At 42.7% G+C, this 23626-nt stretch overlaps 1 protein-coding gene and 1 long non-coding RNA gene across 6 annotated transcripts in view; one reads left to right on the top strand and one right to left on the bottom strand.

Moving 5' to 3' along the window:
- LOC130296393 (uncharacterized) overlaps nucleotides 1-23626 on the top strand; it is a 166127-nt gene that overhangs the window by 24975 nt on the left and 117526 nt on the right. The window contains exons 1-2 of one of the 2 annotated variants that reach the window (XR_008849199.1): nucleotides 4843-4951; nucleotides 16509-16613. This is a non-coding gene — a long non-coding RNA (uncharacterized LOC130296393). Of the gene's footprint in view, nucleotides 1-4842; nucleotides 4952-16508; nucleotides 16614-23626 lie in introns of those variants that run through there. The other variant, XR_008849200.1, reaches the window with a different exon arrangement.
- The window catches only part of NTSR1 (neurotensin receptor 1), a 220864-nt gene that overhangs the window by 145297 nt on the left and 51941 nt on the right, over nucleotides 1-23626 (bottom strand). The window lies entirely within an intron of this gene.

The following is a 23626-nucleotide window of genomic DNA, read 5'->3' as shown; positions in this document are numbered from 1 at the left end:
AGTGTATTTTGCCTGTCAGCATTATGCTGACCCTGCTGTATACAGGCCTCTGGCAATGCTTATACAGACTTATTACAGGCCTGGGTTCCTTCAGAGAGACCCTATCTGCCATGGAAACCGGTTTACACCCGGCAATCTCGTGGGAGACAAGGGGGAAGACCCCATCAGTCCTGTTATATGCCCGGTGTCATGTTTTGACAGTGGCATGTAACTGCCAGGAACAGTAGGGTCCCGGCACGGGGCAATCAATAAGGCTGCCTGGCTAAAGACCATAAGTGACCACCATTTCAAGCCGTAAGGTGTCCACTAAGTTATTACTATGGGGGTATTTATCAATTTTGCCTGTTGAAAGTTTCTTTTTACCCTTTTTTTTCTCTTTGGTTTTCGTGAATGTGCACCAAATTTATCATTTGGTGCAAGTTGTTAGTAATTTTTGCTCAAATGTTGAAATCATCTGTTCACCGCGACTTTTACACAGAACTTACCACCACAGAGGACGCGTATTTTACCCTGTAGAGCAGCCATTTCGGAGTCCCTCCTGCAGTATATCAGCAAGCGACATGAGTTATTATCTTATGTATGGTTTATAGTCACCATGTGAAATGGATTTTATTTTCAACTTGAGTAGTTTTTTTTTATTTTTTTGGTTACTTTAGTGCTTTACTTTCCTGACCCTGTGTGGCCATGTCCAATGCTGGCTCAACGGAGAGTGAAGGTTCCTCAGAAACAACTATGTCGCAGGATAGTATTGCGCAGCCCTGGAGGCGTCCCTGCTTTCAGAAAAAGCATTTTCTGACATTGCTAAGTGTGTTTTCCATGTGCAAAATCCTAAAGGCGCAAAATTGAGCCAAAGATCGGTTGGTGCAAATGATGAATTACTGACTAAAGTTAAAATCACACACAGGACCGTGTGATTTTGAGAAAGTTGTAAAAATGACAGTGGAGAAAATGCGGCAAACTTTGGCGCAAAAAGACACTGCGCCAAAGTATTGCGCCAAAGTTACATGAAAAAAAACACATAAATACTTTGAAAAATACCCCCCTATGTCTTTATACAGGTACAGATCTTATCTATATGTAAATATTTTTGGGGGCAGGAAATCCTATTAATGCCAAAAGCATCAGCCCCTTGCAAAAAATATAGGTAAGAATAATTTACCATGGCTGTATTGAGTGTTTACTACTATGTGAGCAAACTATCGAAGTTCATAATATGAAGAGATGTGCGATGAGATCCACATGGAACGAACTGCAATTTTATTAAGCCAGTAAAATGGATCCGTGACCTGAGACAGACACTTTTAAGACCTAAGACAGTCAAATTAATACAATAAATAAAAGACTTGTGCGTAATTTCCTCCTGTAAAGTGTATACAGGTCATATATATATATATATATATATATATATATATATATATATATATAGAGAGAGTCATTCTTTAAAAGGGACTAGTCTTGTTAATATAGTGCATTAAAGTGACCTTATTAAAGGTTTGTTGTGTTCCACTGGCTTATTCAGTAGGGTCTGGAATTAAGGACCTTCCTCTAGGAGCATTAGCCCAAAAAATGGTTACTTCACCAGATACCATCTTCTATTTAATCCCTCTCTATGGCAGATTCATGAAATGGATATGTCAGGACTGAATTTGTACGCTACACATTGTCCCCATCGTATTTCACATGACACACATTGATGGTATAAAATACCATCAGTCACATGGTGCAGAAAATATCAATAATATCCGACACCCAATGACCATATTATTCACAGGAGCATTGGACAAGGTCAATGCAAATGAAGAATTATTACTGTATATAGCAGTAAGAGAAGATCAAGAGAAGATGGCGTTGTTTCTGGAAGAAAGCAGCCATGTTTTCAGGATCTCAAACAAGCCCAGTAAAGTGGCAACATGGGACACTATGCAGCTACTATTCGGCTATAGGAGGTACAAAGCTTGCCAATGCAATTGGGCCTAGGTTGCTGACAATAATAAAGCAGTGGTCTTCAAACTGTGGCAGTGGCTAAAAGCTGTCTGGGCAGAGTGGGAGCTGTAGTTTTGTAACATCTGGAGGTCCATAATTGGAGACCACTGCAATTAATAATATATTACACAGGGGCATCAAATCGATAACCCTTTTTTAGGGTTGAGTCACACATAGCACATACGCAGAGTATTAATTGCTACGAAAATTCTGCTGGGCAGCGGTAAATACACTGCACATTTTCCGATGAGCAGACACACAGGGCTTCCCCGGTTTGAAGCCAGGCCATGCGTCAAAGTTTTGCGCAAAGCTTGGGTAGTGCAGGTCCCTCACATTACTTCATTCCCCTTGGCAATTGGTACTTTGATATTTGTTACTTCTGTTTTTTTTTTTTTATTATTATTTCCTTAGCATTTTTATGCTATGTTATAGTTTCTTGAGCACTTCCACTTCATATTTTTTTGCCACATTTTCAGGGTAAGTCAGTTGTATGGTGTTATACACATACCTCTATGCACTTTAGTATACTTACCTTTGGTTCTGGAGGGGCAAGCTGTGCATAACTAGCTTGCCCCCTGACTGGTGAGCAGTTAAGGGGTTAAGAAATATACAGGCAATGTTTTTTAGCCCCCTCCCCCGCCTGTAAAAACTTGTTGGTAACTATAGTGGTATGTCCCATGGGTGTAATAGTTTCCCGGGCTTTCAGGGGCCCTCCCCTGGGTGTTTATAGCTGTGGTGCCTCCCTTCCCCCCTCAATCTGCCCAGGACCCGGAGTTTTGCCCACCCTCCCTCCCTTTTTGTATCTCTGTTTATTGTAAGTCACAGCTTGGCGGTAAGAAGACGGTGAAAGCGGGGTCAACCCGGGGTAGACCTCCACACAGGACGGTGTGGCAGCACCTCTCGGGTTGGTAAGAAGCCAATCGGTGTCTTTGTTACAGTTAAATTGTTATTTATATAAGTAATTTTATAAATAAAGCTGTGGCCGATCCCCACCCACGGAAAAGTTGAATTGTTGTTGTGTCAGTTATTATTTAATTAATTATTGTAGTAAGGGGGAGGGGTAGTTATAGCCTGCTAGGAGCTAATTGGGTCTCAACAGTCCTGTGGACCTCCGTTAATTGTCTCTGTTGTCACAGAGTGGTATCTCTGTAGTAATACTTTTGTTTTTGATGCCTTTAAATGTATGTATTTTTCTTTGCATATATGTTTAATTAAAATAGTATCATAATTATTGATAATTATGGTGCTGGTCTCCTCTTCTATTCTCCACCCCTTTTCTTTGCTTAGTTTCCATAAAGGAAAGTCTGAGTGTTTTATTTAATTTTTTTTTTAACGGGATTGTATATGATTAGAAAGAAGGATGTGTTGTTTTTTCTCCCTCAATAAAGTACTGCCCCCATATGGCTTACTCTGGTAATGCAGTTCATCTCCTATTACTAAAATGAAATACCAAACTCAGCCTAAGAACATTGGTGGTGTTGCTTCTTGAAGAGCTCTTAATTAGTGTTGAGCAGCATAGGCCATATTCGAATTCACGATTTTTCGCGAATATATGGATGAATATTTGTCATATATTCGTAACATTTGCATATTTGCGGCCATTTTTTTTACTATGCGCCTTAAAATTTGCATGCGCATTCACCATAAAATTTGCATGCGCATGCGCAATATCACATGATAAAAGAGCTAAAAGAAGGGAGGGATCAATATGCGCAAATATGAGGTGCAAGATGACTCCATTTATATGAGCATCAGAGAAAATATTTAGCAATTAATAAAAAACAAAAACAAAAAACAAATTTAGAAACATGCATCACAATTTAGTCTCAAGGGATAAAAACAAATAAAAGTATTTCCCTCTATGGAACATGCGACTCTGACATACAAAGGATCGCTCTACATTAGTGGCCTATATTTATATCCCAGGATTAATCTAGCTCCACTTAGGAAGATAAAATCGATGCAAAGTGGTGTGTGTGTATATATATATATATATATATATATATATATATATATATATATAGCGTGGTGTCAACTAGGTGCAAGCTCACTGAATGGGTTCTTAAAGCCACACTGCACATACTTCACTTAACTTTAGGTTAAGAAGGTTTAGTTGTGCTCGGGGTGGTAATTTAGGGTGGATAATTTTTGTTGACATTCTATTTTAATACTGGCAATGGAAGGGAAATCTGCAGTAAAATAAATGTATCTCCTTAGGGGATAAGTGTCTGATCGGGGGGTGGGGGTTTGAACGTTGGGACCATGTAATCTCCTGCATGGGGCCCCGGCTCTGCCGTGGCTATCCCATGCAGGAGGTGTGCCGGACGCAGCATGACGCTGCTCCCGACATGCCTCCGCTGTATGGGGGGGGGGGGCATGTCTGTCGAGCTCAGTGAGCTCGACGACACATGCATTAGCTGGTGCACAGCGCTGCAATGTTGGGGCCCCATTCGGGAGATCAGTCGGACCCCCATTGTCAGACACTTATCCCAATCCTGCGGATAAGTTTATTTCACTGTCTGCCCCTAGACATTTGCTGCCTACCATGCCCGGCTTCGTCCCACCGTTCCCCAGTTATCTTCCTTTTTGGAGATATGCAAATGAGCTGCTAACTGACATCGGCGGGGTTACAAGGCTCCTTCTGGCTCTCTGACGTCAGCGCCGCTCGTCTGCCACACCACCCGGCTTATGAATATTCATCCCCTCCCTCAGACTGTTCCTCCCCTCCTCGCTCTGTACTGGACTCCACTGAGGAGGGAGGGGATGATTATTCATAAGCCGGACTGTGCGGCGGACGAGCAATGCTGACGTCAGAGAGCCAGAAGGAGCCTTGTAAGCCACCTGTGGCAGTTAGCAGCTCATTTGCATATCCACAAAAAAGAAGATAACAGGCGAACGGCGGGGTGGATCAGGGCATGGTAGGCAGCAAATTGATCAGCGTCCCCTGCATTACCAGCCAGTTCCTCTGGTTAGTATGGGGGGAGTTTACTGACAGTTTTCCTTTAAGGACTAAGCTAATTTTCGTTTTTGCACTTTTGTTTTTTCCTCCTCCCCTTCTAAAAATCATAACGCGTTCAATTTTGTACCTACAGACTGATATAAGGGCTTGTTTTTTGCATCACCAATTGTACTTTGTAATGACATCACTTATTTTACAACATAATCTGCAACAAAACAAAACTTATATGTGGAGTGAAATAAAAATAAAAAACAATGCCATTTTGCAACTAACTTTTTCAGGCTTTCGTTTTTACTTTTCTGTAAAAATAACACCTTATCTATTATCTGTAGGCCCATATGGTTACAAGCATACCCAATTTATGTAGGTTTTATTTTATATTACCACTTTGTATTTTTAACCTGTTGGGGACCACGGGTGTATGGGTACACCCTTGCACCTTGCTACTTAAAGATGGCGACGGGGACCAGCGGCAGTTACCTTCATCACGGCGCGGGGACCAGGGACTTGCGGCTGACAGGAGGCGGCAGGAAAGTGGAGACAGAGGCGGCAGGAAAGGTGTCAGATGCAGCAGTAAGATCGCCGTAAAGTGATCTTCACTGCTGCTTCTAGGAGTTTCAAAACTACAACTCCCAGCATGCCCAGACAGGCTTTGGGTGTCTGGGCATGCTGGGAGTTGTAGTTTTGCAACATCTGGAGGGCCACAGTTTGGAGACCACTGTCTTTCCAGTTTTTGCAAAACTACAACTCTCAGCATGGCCAGACAGTCAAGGCATGCTGGGAGTTGTAGTTCTGTAACATCTGGCCCTTCAGATGTTGCAGAACTACAACTCCCAGCATGCCAAGACAGTCTCAGCATGCTGGGAGTTGTAGTTTTGCAACATCTGGAAGGGCACTGTTTGGAGACTACTATATAGTGGTGTCCAAACTGTAGTGCTCCAGATGCCAATTCAAAGCATGCCGAGACTGTCCAGGCATGCTGGGAGTTGTAGTTCGGCAACATATGGCCCTTCAGATGTTTCCGGACTTCAACTCCCAGCGTGCCTGGGCAGTCTGGGCATGCTTGGAGTTGAAGTTTTGCAACATCTGGAGGGCTACAGTTTGGAGACCACTACACATGCCCCGCAAAAACCATTTCAGCAAAATTTGCTTTCCAAAACCCCAATGTCGCTCCTTCCCTTCTGAGCCCTCTAGTGCACCCGTAGATCACTTTACATCTACATATGATATATTTCCTTAATCAAGAGAAGTGGTGTTTCAAATTTTGGGAGACATTTTCTCCTATTACCCCTTGTGAAAATGAAAAATTTGGGGTAACATCAGCATTTTAGTGAAAAAAATAAAAATTTTCATTTTCACGTCCAACTTCATTGAAAATTCGTCAAACACCTGTGGGGTGTTAAGGCTCACTGTACCCCTTGTTATGTTTCCTTGAGGGGTGTAGTTTCCCAAATAGTATACCATGTGGGGTGTTTTTTTTTTTTTTGCTGTTCTGGCACCATAGGGGCTTCCTAAATGCGAAATGCCTCCCAAAAACCATTTCAGCTAAATTCGCTCTCCAAAATCCCATTGTCGCTCCTTCTCTTCTGAGCCCTCTATTTCACCCACAAAACACTTTACATCTACATATGAGGTATTTCTTTACTCAAGAGAAATTGGGTTACAAATTTTGCCGGGCTTTTTCTCCTTTTACCCCTTGTAAAAATAAAAATATGGGTCTACAAGAACATGTTAGTGTTAAAAATGAAGATTTGGAATTTTCGCCTCCACTTTGCTGCTATTCCTGTGAACATCTAAAGGGTTAACAAACTTTCTGAATGTCATTTTGAATACGTTGAGGGGTGCAGTTTTCATAATGGGGTATTTCTAACATAAAGACCCTCAAATTCACTTCAAGACTGAACTGGTCCCTAAAAAATTCAGATTTTGAAATTTACTTGAAAAATTGGAAAATTGCTGCTCTACTTTGAAGCCCTCTGATGTCTTCAAAAAGTAAAAACATGACAACTTTATGATGCCAACATAAAGAAGACATATTGTATATGTGAATCAATATATAATTTATTTGGTATGTCTATTTTCCTTACAAGCAGAGAGCTTCAAAGTTATAAAAATGTTAAATTTTCAAATTTTTCATGACATTTTCTAATTTTTCACCAAGAAATGATGCAAGTATCAATGAAAATGCAAAAAAATGCTCTGGTCCTTAGGGTCAAAATGGGCTCGGTCCCCAAAGGGTTAAAATTGTCATCTTCTGGCCCCTATAACTTTCTTATTTTTCTGCATACAGGGCTATATAAGGGCTAATTTTTTGTGCCGTGGTCTGTAGTTTTTATTGGTACCATTTTTGTTTTGATGGGACTTTTTATCGCTTTCTATTAATATTTTTATGGTGTATGAAGTGACCAAAAATGCACAATTTTGGACCTTGGACCATGCGCTTTAGCTAACCTTATATTTTAATAGTTCGGACATTTACGCACACGGCGGTACCACATATGATTATTTTTTATTTCATTCTTTTATTTAAAAAATGAGAAATGGGGGGTGATTAAAACTTTTGGTAGGGGAGGGGTTTATTCACATTTATTATTAACTTATATTTTTTTTACACTTTTTACTTTTTTTTTGAGCCCCCATAGGAGGCTATACCATGCAATATTTTGATTGCATACACTGTTCAATGCTATGGCATAGCATAGCATTGATCAGTGTTATTGGTGCTCTTCTGCTCCAGCCTGCATGGCAGGCTTGAAGCAATGGATCACCGATCGAACGGCGAGGAGGCAGGTAAGCGCGCTCCCGCCGTAGCGATAGGCCCGATCAGCTCCGCTGGACTGCCAGGATGCTTTCACTTTCATTTTAGATGCTGCGATCAACTTTAACCCCTTCCCGCAGAATGTCATATATAAACGCCGGGTTGTGCAGTGTGTTCGCGCATCCCGGCGTTTATAAATGACATTCAGTTAACCTGGCGATGCGCAGCATCGCACGGGTTAACTGGCAGAAGTCCCGCTGTTTCCAGCAGGGGACAACTTCTGCTTCACCCCCAGGACCATCCATTGATGGTCCTGGTCAGCGATCACTGTGATTGGTCCCTGTGGACCAATCACAGTGATCTAGGGTGAAAGTTCAGATCCCCCGCACTGCCCGCCCCTGGAAGTCGGGCAGAACGGGGGACGATGGTTGCGGGGGCTCGCTCGGGACCTGCAGCATAGGGGGGGGGGAACACGTGGGGATCGGCAGCCTTACCAGATCCAGCGGCGGGACCGAGGAGCAGCGCAGGACCGGCCACGTGGACGAGCAGCGACGGGTAAGTATGTGGTCCTCAGAGGCAGCAGTGAAGATCTTCACTGCTGCTTCTAGGAGTCTGGGCATGCTGGGAGTTGTAGTTTTGCAACATCTGGAGGGCCCCAGTTTGGAGACCATTGTATAATGGTCTCCAATCTGTGCTCTTCCAGCTGTTGCAAAACTACAACTCCCAGTATGCACTGACTGTCCAGGCATGCTGGGAGTTTTAGTTCAGCAACATCTGGCCCTTCAGATGTTGCCGAACTACAACTCCCAGCATGCCCTTCAGCTGTCTGGGCATGCTGGGAGTTGTAGTTTTGCAACAACTGGAGACACACTGGTTGGGAAACATTGTCTGTTTCTAACTCAGTGTTCCCTAACCTGTGTGCCTCCAGCTGTTGCAAAACTATAACTCCCAGCATGCACTAACAGACCATGCATGCTGGTAGTTGTGGTTTTGCAACAGCTGGTGCCCCCCCCCCCCCCCCTGTGAATGTACAGGGTACATTCACATGGGCGAGGCTTTTACAGTGGGTTTCTCGCATCTTGAGATGCAGCAAATTTTGCGCCGGCAAACTCGCTGTAATCCCCCGCCCATGTGACTGTACCCTAAAAACACTACACTACACTAACACAAAATAAAATAAAAAGTTAAAAACACTACATATACACATACCCCTACACAGCCCCCCTCCCCCAATAAGAACGTCCGGTACGCCACTGTTTCCAAAGCAGAGCCTCCAGCTGTTGAAAAACAACAACTCCCAGTATTGCCGGACAGCCGTTGACTGTCCACGCATGCTGGGAGTTTTGCAACAGCTGGAGGCACCCTGTTTGGGAATCACTGGCGTAGAATACCCCTATGTCCACCCCTATGCAAATCCCTGATTCAGGCCTCAAATGCGCACGGCGCTCTCACTTTGAAGCCCTGTCGTATTTCAAGGCAACAGTTTACGGCGACATATGGGGTATCGCCGTACTCGGCAGAAATTGCGTTACAAGGTTTGGGGGGCTTTTTCTTCTTTAACCCTTCATGAAAAGGAAATGTTGGGGTCTACACCAGAATGTTAGTGTAAAAAAATTAAATTTTTTACACTAACATGCTGATGTTGCCCTATACTTTACATTTTCACAAGAGGTAAAAGTGAAAAAAAGCCCCCCAAAATTTGTAACGCAATTTCTCCCGACTACAGAGATACCCCATATGTGAGCGCAAAGTGCTCTGGGGGCGCACAACAAGGCTCAGAAGGGAGAGCGCACGATGTACATTTGAGGTGATTTGCACAGGGGTGGCTGATTGTTACAGCGGTTTTGACAAACGAAAAAAAAAAAGAAAAAAACACATGTGACCCCATTTCGGAAACGACACCCCTCACGAATGTAATGAGGGGTGCAGTGAGAATTTACCCCCCACAGGTGTCTGACGGATCTTTGGAACAGTGGTCCGTGAAAATGAAAACTTGTACAGCCCACTGTTCCAAAGATCTGTCAGACACCAGTGGGGGGCAAATGCTCACTGTATCCCTTGTTACGTTCCTCAAGGGGTCTCGTTTCCAAAATAGTATGCCATGTGTTTTTTTTTGCTGTTCTGGCACCATAGGGGCTTCCTAAATGCGACATGCCCCCGAGCAAAATTTGCTCTCAAAAAGCCAAATATGACTCCTTCTCTTCTGAGCATTGTAGTTCGCCCATAGTGCACTTCAGGTCAACTTATGGGGTACCTCCATACTCAGAAGAGAAGGGGTTACAAATATTGGGGGGTATTTCCTGCTATTAACCCTTGCAAAAATGTGAAATTTGGGGGGAAACACACATTTTAGTGGAAATTTTTTTTTTTTTTTAATATGCAAAAGTCGTGAAACACCTGTGGGGTAATAAGGCTCACTTTATTCCTTGTTACATTCCTCAAGGGGTCTAGTTTCCAAAATGGTATGCCATGTGTTTTTTTTTGCTGTTCTGGCACCATAGGGGCTTCCTAAATGCGACATGCCCCCCGAGCAAAATTTGCTCTCAAAAAGCCAAATATGACTCCTTCTCTTCTGAGCATTGTAGTTCGCCCATAGTGCACTTCAGGTCAACTTATGGCATAACTCCATACTCAGAAGAGAAGGGGTTACAAATATTGGGGGGTATTTCCTGCTATTAACCCTTGGAAAAATGTGAAATTTGGGGGGAAACACACATTTTAGTGAAAAAAAATTTTTTTTTTTTTACATATGCAAAAGTCGTGAAACACCTGTGGGGTATTAAGGCTCACTTTATTCCTTGTTATGTTCCTCAAGGGGTCTAGTTTCCAAAATGGTATGCCATGTGAGGGTTGTTTGCTGTTCTGGCACCATAGGGGCTTCCTAAATGCAACATGCCCCCCAAAAACCATTTCAGAAAAACGTACTCTCCAAAATCCCCTTGTCGCTCTTTCCCTTCTGAGCCCTCTACTGCGCCCGCCGAACAATTTACATGGACATATGAGGTATGTGCTTACTCAAGAGAAATTGGGCTACAAATAAAAGTATACATTTTCTCCTTTTACCCCTTGTAAAAATTCAAAAATTGGGTCTACAAGAACATGCGAGTGTAAAAAATGAAGATTGTGAATTTTCTCCTTCACTTTGCTTCTATTCCTGTGAAACACCTAAAGGGTTAAAATGATGACTGAATGTCATTTTGAATACTTTGGGGGGTGCAGTTTTTATAATGGGGTCTTTTGTGGGGTATTTCTAATATGAAGACCCTTCAAATCCACTTCAAACCTGAACTGGTCCCTGAAAAATAGTGAGTTTGAAAATGTTGTGAAAAATTGGAAAATTGCTGCTGAACTTTGAAGCCCTCTGGTGTCTTCCAAAAGTAAAAACTCGTCACTTTTATGATGCAAACATAAAGTAGACATATTGTATATGTGAATAAAACATTTTTTTATTTGTAATATACATTTTCCTTACAAGCAGAGAGCTTCAAAGTTAGAAAAATGCAAAATTTTCAAATTTTTCATCAAATTTTAGGATTTTTCACAAGGAAAGGATGCAAGTTACCACAAAAATTTACCACCATGTTAAAGTAGAATATGTCACGAAAAAACTATCTCGGAATCAGAATGATAACTAAAAGCATTCCAGAGTTATTAATGTTTAAAGTGACAGTGGTCAGATGTGCAAAAAACGCTCTGGTCCTTAAGGCCAAAATGGGCTTGGTCCTGAAGGGGTTAATCCTGGTGTCTGAAGGGTTAATGCTGGGCATTAGCCCGATTGGTGATGCTCGCTGGGTCCTGGCAGTCAGGATCAACCGGGTTTAAAGCGTTCTCTGCTCGTGAGAACGCTTTAAACGCCGGTAACGGGACCAGGGAATACCTGTACACCCTGCGTCCTTAAGGACTCAGGCACAAGGGCATACCTGTATGCCCCGCATCTCTGACGGGTTAAGCACACAGCAAATTTTCATTTTTGTTTTTTCCTCCTCTCTTTTTAAAATCCATAACTCTTTTATTTTTTCACCTACAGACCAATATGAGGGCTTGTTTTTTGCATATTCAATGGTACTTTGTAATGGCATCACTCATTTTATCATAAAATGTACCATGAAACCAAAATATTATTATTTGTGGGCAAAAATTTATAAGAAGACTGCAATTTGGCAGTTAGTTGGTTTTTACACAGTGCATTTTATGGTAAAAATTATACATTATCTTTATTCTTTAGGTCAATGCGATTAAAATGATTTATATAACTTTTATATTATTGTGCTACTTAGAAAAAAAAAATTGGTATGCATAAAATTATCCTTTTCTGACCCCTATAACTTTTTTAATTTTCCAAATACAGGTTTATGTGAGAGCTAAATTTTGGGTCCCGATCTGTATTTCTTTTTTATATAATTTTTGTTTTGATGGGACTTCTTGATTGCTTTTTATTATTATTTTTTTCTGATATAGGATGTTATTAAAAATCAGTATTTTGATGTTGTCAGGAACCAAACTGGAAGCGGGTAGTGGATCCTCTGTGTTAGTGAGGCGATGGCGTGGGCCGTACCAGGGGACTGGTTCTAAGAAGTTACTGGTTTTTACCAGAGCCCGCCGCATGGCGGAATGGACTTGCTGCGGCGGTAACTCCCAGGTCGTATCCCCCGATAGCGACTCGACCTCACTAACAGCTTAGATAGGCGTAGTACACAAGGACAAGGACACAGAACGCTTTCTCAGGGCACTAGGGCAACAAGATCCGGCAAGGACAGGAAGGGGAAGTGGGTTTTTATAATGTGGGAAGTGATTGGTACTGATTGGGCCAGGCACCAATTAATGGTGCACTGGCCCTTTAAATTTCAGAGAGCCGGCGCGCGCGCCCTAGAGAGCGGGGCCACGCGTGCCGGGACAGCTGGAGGACAGGGCAGGTGAGAAGATTGGGATGCGACCCGTGGGCGGGCACATCCCGCTACGCGGATCGCATCCCCGCCAGTGATAACAGAGCAGCGCTCCCGGTCAGTGGGTCTGACCGGGGCGCTGCACGCTGAAGAACGCCGCGAGCGCTCTGGGGAGGAGCAGGGACCCCGAGTGCTCGGCGTAACAGATGTTTATGCTGTTTACCGTGCAGGATCATAAACATTATATTTCAATAGTTTTTACATTGATGCACGCGGTGATACCAAATGTGTATATTTTTACTTTATAATGCCTATGGCCAACAGGAAGTGTAATGGCAGCTGTATGTCATTCACCCGACCTTCCAAGTAAATAAATTATGTTAAAATAGGGTTTACCAACCCTATTGTGATCTGGGCCCCCCCTGTGACCTGAGAATGGAGGCTGCAGAATCCTAGGTGTCTGTTCTTTTCAGTGGAGACTATAATCACCTTTGTGCTGGAAATAGGAGATAGGTCCTCCATATTCTCAATATTATTTGGTGCAGTAGCTGCAGGAGTCTTATGAATCGTCTGAATTATACTATGAAGAAAGAAGAGTTATATGGAACATTGGAATATCATGATTTTATATTTCTCTGCCCTTTCTCTGAACCTGAACCTTTGGTTTGGCTTTGGCTTACTACTCACCTAAAATAAGGATACATCATAAAATGAAAGAAGGATAGAACGTGTTATAAGACCTGCAAGACAATTATCTGTAAGCTCTCCGTTTATATCTATGTAACAATAGGTGCTAAGGTTATACCAGCATGGTCTATATCCCAACTGTACATACAGGATGTATATAACTTATACCAGCTGTACATATATAATTATATACAGTATATACCCAGGTTATACCAGCATGGTCCATATAACTATATGCAGGAGATATATAACTTATACCAGCTGTGCATATATAATTTTATACAGTATATACCCAGGTTATACCAGCATGGTCCATATCACTATATACAGGAGATATATAACTTATACCAGCTGTACATATATAATTATATACAGTATATACCCAGGTTATACCAGCATGGTCCATATCACTATATACAGAAGAGATATAACTTATACCAGCTGTACATATATAATTATATACAGTATATACCCAGGTTATACCAGCATGGTCCATATCACTATATACAGAAGATATATAACTTATACCAGCTGTACATATATAATTATATACAGTATATACCCAGGTTATACCAGCATGGTCCATATAACTATATGCAGGAGATATATAACTTATACCAGCTGTGCATATATAATTATATACAGTATATACCCAGGTTATACCAGCATGGTCCATATCACTATATACAGGAGATATATAACTTATACCAGCTGTACATATATAATTATATACAGTATATACCCAGGTTATATCAGCATGGTTCATATCACTATATACAGGATATATATATAACTTATACCAGCTGTACATATATAATTATATACAGTATATACCCAGGTTATACCAGCATGGTCCATATAAATATATGCAGGAGATATATAACTTATACCAGCTGTGCATATATAATTTTATACAATATATACCCAGGTTATACCAGCATGGTCCATATCACTATATACAGAAGATATATAACTTATATGAGCTGTACATATATAATTATATACAGTATATACTCAAGTTATACCAGCATGGTCCATATAACTATATACAGGAGATATATAACTTATACCAGCTGTATAAATATCATTATATACAGAAGATACCTAGGCTATAGCAGCATCATGTATGCAGCCGTATGACCAATATCAATAAGTCTATAGTTCTCCCTGTCATAACTCAGCCTATTCTGTGATACATAGTGGCAGTCTTGATTTGACATGAATTGTTGCGTTGGGGAAGGTCACATGACCTCTGACTAGTTCAGTGCAGTATTGATCGGAGGCTGTCAGCATGTCCCTCCATCACGCAGCTAATAGCGGCTGCCTGTGAATGATGAGGTAACAAAGTGTTCTGTGCTGTGTATGGCATAATATATGTGGAAGTCGATACAAAACACAATGAGGTTTCATTACTTTACAGCCTTATTTAAAGCGTAGGCCACAGTACATAGCAAGTAAGAAATCAGCCAACCTCTGACCCCTCCTGTAATAGACCTGTAAAAATCTATTAAAGACATTTCGGGGAATTGGTAGCAGCAATCTAGACAGTAATGACTTCTGTTTGCCTCACCTACGATATGCGTCCAATGTATATTTATAGAGCACTTTATCTCCAACCATTCACACCATTAGGGCAGCTTTATGAAAACTGTTTAAAAGTAAAGCATCTTTGTTGCCTATAGCAACCAGTCCCTGTCATGTCTTGTACTTCATTATAATGGATAATTAATACGATGCAGCAACATTGGTTTATGTCTTTTTACTGATCAAACAAAATGGAGACTGAACAAAAGAAAAACAAAGGGGGAGATTTCTCAAAACCTGTGCAAAGAAAAAGTTGCCCAGTTGCCCATGAAACCAATCAGATCGCTTCTTTCACATTTAACAAGGCCTCTGCAAAATGAAAGAAGCGATCTGATTGGTTGCTAGGGGCAACTGGGCAACTTTTCCTTTGCACAGGTTTTGATAAATCTTCCCCACAGTGTTTGAAAAAACAAACAAACTGACATTGCTATAATATTTCAGAATGTCCCAGTTACAGAGCCATCTAGAGGCACCAGACTTACATAACCGACAATACAAAAAATCCTCCCCTTAGATAACATAAGTAACAGGGGCGATGAATAACCCGTTTTGGATGGACTGATGAATATGATAGTCATGGTCTCTTTTGAAATGTCCTTTACATGTCGTTCAATATTCTCAGACACATCTGATGGCGCAGAAGACTGTTCCTCTTGTTCCTCTTGTTGAAAAAGAGGAGGGTGAGTGGGGTGTAGGTCGTCAGTCTGAACTGTTTGTGCCTTAGGGTTTGGTCCCCTTAAGTAGCAGGTGAGACTCACTCGTCCACTCTGCTTCATAGTTGTCTATGTGCCACCTTAGAATATTGCCATCAGTAGTTCTTACTTTGTAAGACAAAGATCCTACAGTTTGTACTACAGTTGCTGGTATCCATTGTAACTGTTGCAGCGCTCAGGTCGGTGCTGCTGACCGAGAGCGCTGCTACTCTGTCACCAGAGGGGATGCGATCTGCGCGTCGGGACGTGCCCGCTCACGGATCGCATCCCATGTCACTTCTCCCCTGCCCCGTCCTTCCTCTGTCCCGTCCCGGCGCACGCGGCCCCGCTCTCTAGGGCGCGCGTCGGCTCGCTTAAATTTAAAGGGCCAGGGCACCACTAATTGGTGCCTGGCCCAATCAAGTCATATCACTGTTTTCCCTATAAAACATCACTTCCCCTTCCTGTCCCTGCCGGATCTTGTTGCCTAGTGCCTAGTGAAAGCGTTCCAGTGTGTCCTTTGCCTGAGTTTCCAGAATACTTGCTGTTGCCCCTGACTACAAACCTTGCCACCTGCCCTGACCTTTCTGCTACGTCTGACCTTGCCTTGCCTCGTCCTTTTGTACCGCGCCATCTCAGCTGCCAGAGAGGTTGAGTCGCTACCGGGTGGAACGACCTGGGGGTTACCTGCCGCAGCAAGTCCATCCCGCTTTGCGGCAGGCTCTGGTGAATACCAGTAACCCCTTAGACTCCGTTCCCCTGGTACGGCCCACGCCATCACCTCTCTGGCACAGAGGATCCACTTCCAGTGTCCTCACCCTCCGCCAGTCCGGATCCTGACATCCATTATGGTCCCATTGCATAGTTTCTAACATAAACACCATCTCCCGCCTGAAAACACCTTATGGACGAGGAGTGGCATTTTTTAGATAGTCTGACATTCTGTTTGTTTTGCAATTCAGATGTGAGGTCATAATGAAGTCTGTCCAGACTGGTTTTGGAATACTTGTGAGAAAAAAGACCAATGGATCCAGGCGCTGCTCTATCCAGGTATACACAGGATGCAGGTAAGTGTTCTTAATCAAGCAATTTTATTGAACACAAAACAACAAAAGGATCATGACATGTTTCAGGGTAAATTCCCCTTCCTCAGATGATCTAGGTGCTGCTACAACAAGCACCCTTTATATAATGGCAAGGTGGAGGAGGTACAGGTCAGGAAGGGGTGGGCTGAATGTGATGTCACATCCAGTCCACTTACAAAAAACTTAATTTACATGTAGAAACAGCAGAAAATAATTATTGTCTAAAACATACAGGTGTGCGTTCGATTATGATAATAATATAACATCAATATAAACAATACTAAGTGATATAACATGGGTGGAATCGGCAATGTGACAAACACATCCCGGTAGTGATTGTCCAAAACGAGGCTCAGTTGCGGGAGCTCTGACGAGGTAAACAACATAGCCATGTGGCTGAAAATAAACATACAGGTTTTGATCCTCCTGTTCATTAGTAGTTCTGCTGCATCCTGTACTGGAGCCAGTCTGTGATTCCAATCTCCTACAACAATTCTCTTTAAGGGTAGGGTCACACGTAACGGATCCGCAGCGTATTTTACGCTGTATATCCGCCGGTGACCCCACCCATTTTGTGCCTCCAGCAGCTGCCACCCCCGTTCCTCTGCCTCCCTCCGCCCCTGGCTTGTTCGCAGCGGCAATCTGCTGGTACGAGCAGCCACTCAGGGGCCTGCGAGTCGGCGAAAACACTCTGACATCACGGTGCAGTGTACTCAAACATCGCGGCTGCTCCATGATGTGGATGAAATGGTGCTTTTGTAACATGTGAATAAGATTGTTTTCCATTAAGACTTTGAACTCTGAAGATGTCAATTGTACCCATTGTCTGACACAATTGTATCAGGTAATCCATGTGTTGCGGACAGCCTCCTTAACCCCTTGCCGCAAAATGCCTCAGGAGCTGAGCTCGCATCATACCCGCACCGTCTCAGCTGATGTCCGGCATTTACTCTTTAGGCGCCGCGATCAAAGTTGTTCGCCGTGTCTAGAGTGAAAGTGAAAGCTTCCCGGCAGCTCAGTCGGGCTGATTGGGACCATCGCGGTAAAATCGCGATGTCCCGATCAGTGAGGATACATCAGGAGGGTGCCTTACCTGCCTCCTGTGCGTCCGATTGGCGATTGATTGCTCCAAGCCTGAAATCCAGGCTTGAGCAATCAACCACCGATTACACTGATCAATGCATCGCAATGCAATGGCATTGATCAGTGTATTGAATCAATGTACTGCATGTTATAGTCCCCTATGGGAGCTATAACATTGCAAAAAAAAAAGTGAAAACATTTAATAAAGATGATTTAACCCCTTCCCTAATAAAAGTTTAAATCACCCCCCTTTTCGCATAAAAAAAACTGTGTACATAAAAATAAACAGATGTGGTATCACCGTGTACGTAAATGTCCAAACTATAAAAATATATTGTTAATTTAACTGCACTGTTAATGGCGTACGCGCAAAATTTCAGTCTAAAATTGTGTATTTTTGGTCACTTTTTATACCATAAAAAAATGTATAAGAAGCAAACAAAAAATCCAATCAAAACAAAAATGGTACCGATAAAAACTTCAGATCATGGTGCCAAAAATTAGCCCTCATACCGGCCCGTACGCAGAAAAATAAAAAATTAAATTTTTTTTAAACGTATACATTTTCCTGCATGTAGTTATGATTTTTTCCCGAAGTAATACAAAATCAAACCTATATAAGTAGAGTATCATTTTAATCCTATGGACCTACAGAATAAAGAGAAGTGTCAATTTTACCGAAAAATTACTGTGTAGAAACGGAAGTCCTTAGATTTACAAAATGGCGTTTTTTCTTCCATTTTGTCGCGCAATAATTTTTTTTCCCATTTCGCCGTCGATTTTTGGGTAAAATGACTGATGTCATTACAAAGTAGAATTGATGGTGCACAAAATAAGCAATCATGTGGATTTTTAGGTGCAAAATTGAAGGGGTTATGATTTTTAAAAGGTAAGGAGGAAAAAACGAAAGTGCAAAAACAGAAAAACGCTATGTCCTTAAGGGGTTAAAACTTGAATGACAGTATTTGTGGTGGCAGTGGTCACTGGTACAACTTCTAGCCACTTGGAAAAGGAAACAACAACAAGGAAAAAAGTCTGTCCTTGAACTGGTCCTGCAAAGTCTATATGCAATCTAGACCATGAGTTTCTGGTCACTTCCCAAGAACGTGACATGGATTTTGTTGGAGAATGGCGCATAGTTTGACATGGAGTACATTTCTTCTCTTTGCTCTATATGCCCATCAATTTTAGGCCACCATACATAACTTCTAGCTAGAGCCTTCTTGTTAACAATTTCAGGATGTCCTTGGTGCAGAGCTTTATGCACTTGGGTTTGACCAGCTCTGGGAATGACCACTCTGTTACCCCAGAGGAGACAACCTTTGTAGGCAGAGAGTTCATGCTGATTTCCTTCAAAAGGTTTAAGTTATTTGTTAATGTAGTCACCCTTTTCAAACCCACTTCAATACTCTTGCCAAAACTGGATCTATAGCAGTCATGCGGACAATATTAATAGCTTGTAATGGAAAATGTGAAATGGAAAAAGATGCCTCCTTTATGTTTGGCATCATCTAGCTACTTGACATTGTAGCAGAGCAGTGTCTGTTTAGGAAGCTTCTTCAGATGTGCAGTCTTCAGTCACATACGTGTCGAGAGGCTTGCCATGAACAGGAGTGGTTATGAAATCTCCCACCCCGCTACGGATCTCCTTCCAGCCTCCACTGAAACAATAACATTGTAGAAACAATATGCAATTATTATCGCTCAATAAAACAGGACTGTGGTATGATGTGAGCTTTTCTGACTGCAGTAAGCAATGAATTTGTGGGAGAAAGTAAGACTGCCTATAGCACAATTATATTGTTATAGCCGAGAAGAGTTTGCGAGATGAAGCAAGGCCTGGTTTATCATTGCACACAAATTCACTTGAGCAGTTCCTGAGATGTTAAATCCCTAAAGTCATTGAAAAACTCTGTAGGTTGTCTCCCAACAGGAAATCTGGCCTCGCCGGAGGTCTACAAAGGTACAGGTTTGCTAAGGGGTCCTCGCTTTTCCCTCCATACAATTTCAGAAGTTCAAAATGAGTCCTTCAGGTGTGGGTAGGGTTGCCACCATGCTAATGGGGGAAATTTTGTCCTATTCTGACCCATATAATGTTTTTTTATTTCTCCTGATATGGGCCGACATGAGGGCTAATTTTTTGCTCCCCGATCTGTAGTTTTTAACAGTACCATTTTTGTTTTGATGTGACTTTTTGATCGCTTTTTTTTTTGTTAAATTTGCGAGTTGCAGTTAGTTACTAACTACAACTCCCAGCATCCACTGATACAGCCTGTGGGTCAGCAGCTGCCCCAAACAAAAACTACACCTCCCAGCATGTCGGACTATATAGTAGTAGTATATAGTATAGGCAGAGGCAGACAGCAGAGGGTCCTTTTGCAAAGAATGTGCCTGCCCCCCCCAACACACAGACAGAGGTGTCAGCAGAGAGCACTGTTGTCACGTTGTGCGCCCACACTTCCCTTCCTCTTCAGTGCCCCTAGCCTGAGATTAAGCATTCCTTATTGCCTGTTTGCCTTACCCGTGTATCCAGATCTTCCAGCTATGTTATTTGACTTTGCACCTTTGCAGCCTGCCTTGACCATCTTTTACGTTTGACTACGCTACTGCCTTATCCTTCGGTACCTCGCCTTGCCCAACTACCTGTGTGGTCGAGCCGTGTCGGGGGTAGCGACCTGGGTGTCGCCTGCCGCAGCAAGCCCATCCTGCCTTGCGGTGGGCTTTGGTGAAGACCAGCGGCACCTTAGACTCCGCTCCCTGATATGGTCCGTGTCATCAGCCACTCAGGTCAGAGAATCCACATCCAGCTCCGTTAACAACTCAACTTCAGTAGCTGATAAGTACTGGAAGAATTAAGATTTTTTAATAGAAGTAATTTACAAATCTGTTTAACTTTCTGGAGCCAGTTGATATGAAAAAAAAAATTTTTTTTTTCGTTGAATACCCCTTAAAATATTGGACAAAGAGGAGAACATTAATTCGCTTTGGGTGTATCCAATGTATCTAATGCACAACTGTTTTAGTTGCTACAGAAAGGCTATTAAATATCCAATAACTGCATGCTGCCCTTAGAGACATAACACTTGAGATTTCACTGCAGCACTGATCATATTGTACGGCTCCGGCTATGTAAGCGATATCTCAGGGGTCACCCCTGCACTTGGAGTTTGGTTTCTTTGCAGAATTAAGAAAAGCCTGTAGTTGCTCTTGCAGGTAAATCTACAGGGAGCCAAACATAATAGACAATATTACATGGAGGAGGGTGAGGGGGGCAGCGTGGCCTTTATGGAACATTCTTAATTTCTTTATATTGGGCCTCGGTGGTGGAGAGTGATTGAGTCGACCTGACAACGTGATTAAAAAACCTTTCCACTTCAGTAGTCCTACATTACAGGTAGTTGTTGTTACGGAGGTCAGAGTAGTCGTTTTCCAGAGCCTAGTTCAATGTCTCCCAACCAGTGCAAAACTACAACTCCCAACATGCCCGGACAGCCAAAGGCTGTCCGGGCACGCTGGGAGTTGTAGTTTTGCAACAGCTGTAGGCTCACTGGTTGAGAAGCACTGCCCTAGTGGCACTGTAATACCTCCCTTGCTTTCAAACTTGCTGTTTAGAACTGGGTAGCTGGATGATGGGAGTGATCATACAAGGCCAGGCAGGATGTCTCCCAGCTTTTCCAGACCTAAGTTATGCAGTTGTGGTGCCCCAGCATCAAAGGCTGTCCTGTAAGTTGCGGATCTCTTCGGGCAGACCTGCGGCATAGGTGTTGGGCCAACTGAGTGACTGTCCGTTCTAATTAATATGTTTGAGCACTTTACCATATAGTGTATAATGTTTCTCCTATGCACTGTAAACTATTTTGTGTGTTATACCTTTAAGAGCAGAGGAGCAGTGTTAACCCTGCCTGCCCAATGGGAACCCCTAAATCCAGTAGTATTATCCAGACTAGTGCTGAGTACAGTGTGGTAAAGAAGGGAAGTGGTGTAACAGGACCTTCTCAGAACCCTAGCCGGCCTGGAGAATCTTCAGTCTCATATCAAGTCCGTATTAATCAATTGGGTGAAAAGCACCATGAGTCCCAACAAGGCAACAGGGCTCCCAAAGGGTTACACTGCATCCTCTCCACTCTGCACCATAATGTCTGCGTGTAATAACATCTGCACCCTGCTCAGTAAAGACAGTTATCCGTAACCTGATGTTGGTGTGTTTCTTTACCCCCCGTGTCGGGCCCAGGAGAAGCTGTCTCCAACCTTGGACTGTGAGTAGGTTAACGGTGCCCTGGCGTCATGATCAGGTATTCCTTTTACCCCCTTGGCACCAAACAGTGATACCATAAAATCTTAACAAATGGAAAGAGGAGCACAATAGGTGGCGAGCGCAGCAATACCTCTAGCTCTGCTCAAGCATATACAGTCACAGCCATAATAGATGAACCATGTTGGTTACTGCTTTTCTTTTTCAGTCCTCTGGACCTGATCTCTCCTTCTGGATGATGAGGCTAGGATTCCTTTTGAATGATGAGGGTAGGCTTCCTCCTGAATGATGAGGGTAGGTTTCCTCCTGGATGATGAGGGTAGGTTTCCTCCTGGATGATGAGGGTAGGTCATCTTCTGGAATGCCTGTATTCTACACTGGCATGAAATATATCAGTCTTGACTGAGTTGGGACTTTAGCACACTTATCAGGACATGTAAGTTGCCTCTTGGGACAGTGCTTGGTTGGAAGGTATGCCCTAATAATAATGCCAAATATACAAGTAATACAGATGCCTACGGCATGTGGGAATGGAAAGGGGATTTATCTGTTAAAGTACAATGTACCATATTTTTAGCCCAACATAAGATGCCCCCCAAAGAAGAAAAAACTAAACTGAATTTACCCTTTCCCCCCTTTTCTTTAATAAACCCAATATTATTTGTACTTCTGTGGTCAGCCACAGGGGGTGCGATGTGAGGTATAGGGGCAGATGGTGTTTCCCTGGGGTAGATGGTGTTAACCCCTTAGTGTTCGTGACGCCAGGGTGGTTTTAACCTAGAACCACCCGAACGGTATCACCGCTAGTCCTAGTTTAGGCAGTGCAAATAATAGCCCAAGGCCAGGTTAGGGTGAGGTAGACAGATGATACAGTCTTTACAGCTAGGCCAGGATCCCAGAGAGGTGAACCTCGCAGTTTGCTGGGACTTGCAGTGACTTTGACAGACCTTAGCACAGCCACACTGACTATAATAGACTTGACTTGACTGAAGATAGTGACAGCAGACAGAGATGACTTGACTTACTGACTTGTGGCTGTAATTTAGTCTTGAGGCCTCCAGATGTGCTGGACACTGGCTCTGAGACGTCTGGAATAGACTTGACCTCAGCAGAAAGTGTAACACAAGAGAGAGATTGTAGTACCTCCTCCAGCCCACAGAGGGGCTGTGCAAGGAGCCCATAGGTCATCTGGTTACCTGGTGCTCTCTGGGTAACAAAACATGTGACTTTTAACATATGACAACCATTATCATGGGACTAATAACCATGTGACCATATCAAAGGTCCTTTACATTCAATGCACAACTAATTACAATATGGGGGAACACTGCAGGTGAGCCCTAAGGACACACAGGGCTGATAGGAATGTGGAATGATATCCTGTACTGGGACATCACACTTCTTATATACAACCTGTAACATGGAAGATATGTCAGATTTTACATGATGTCCACAAAACACAATGAACCCCCAAAACACTCTAAATATGCTTCTCTATTACTAGAAGACTCACTTCAGTAATGATTAATCCTTAGAATGTATTGTATAAGTCCAAAACATTTTTGGTAAAAGCAGTATAATATGTACCCAATACAGCCAAATAACCTGAACCCCAATTTTATTCAAAGCAGCATAAGATGGACCCCATACAGCCAGATAA

Source organism: Hyla sarda, chromosome 12, assembly GCF_029499605.1.
Source record: "Hyla sarda isolate aHylSar1 chromosome 12, aHylSar1.hap1, whole genome shotgun sequence".
Lineage (NCBI taxonomy): Eukaryota > Metazoa > Chordata > Amphibia > Anura > Hylidae > Hyla > Hyla sarda.
This window is presented reverse-complemented; position numbering and strand designations above follow the sequence as displayed.